General features: G+C 46.5%; 1 pseudogene across 1 annotated transcript; it reads right to left on the reverse strand.

Moving 5' to 3' along the window:
* Window positions 1-6: 6 nt before the first annotated feature.
* On the reverse strand, window positions 7-386 carry LOC108526160 (60S ribosomal protein L36a-like; annotated as a pseudogene). Its single transcript, XR_001884433.1, has one exon. The product of XR_001884433.1 is annotated as a 60S ribosomal protein L36a-like (transcript).
* Window positions 387-447: the final 61 nt, after the last annotated feature.

Below are 447 nucleotides of genomic sequence, written 5' to 3' on the forward strand. Positions count from 1 at the left end.
GGCTTCAACATTTTCTCTTCAAAATCAGAAGAAAATATCCCAAAGTTTAGAACTGGATCACTTGGCCCTTTCTCTTCTTATCTCCTCCCAGTTCAAAATGCTTGCATCTCTTAATGGCCAGCATCCTCTTGGATCTGCAGTTAGGCTCAACACATTCCAGCCTTAGCACAATCTTCTTTGTGGTCTTAGCCTTCTTCCGGAAAATTGGCTTTGTCTGCCCACCATAGCCACTCTGCTTCCGATCATAGCGCCTCTTTCCCTGGGCATACAAAGAATCCTTGCCCTTCTTATACTGTGTCACTTTGTGAGGCTGATGCTTGCCACACTTCTTACAGAAGGTTCTTCGGTTTTAGGTACGTTGACGATCTTTGCAGCACGGCTGTTATCTATATGATGAAAACGAGAAACGGCGTCCGACACCCTCGCGTAGCGCAGCTCTCGCCTAAC

The sequence above is a fragment of the Rhinopithecus bieti genome, unplaced genomic scaffold (assembly GCF_001698545.2).
Source record: "Rhinopithecus bieti isolate Rb0 unplaced genomic scaffold, ASM169854v2 repeat_37185, whole genome shotgun sequence".
NCBI lineage: Eukaryota > Metazoa > Chordata > Mammalia > Primates > Cercopithecidae > Rhinopithecus > Rhinopithecus bieti.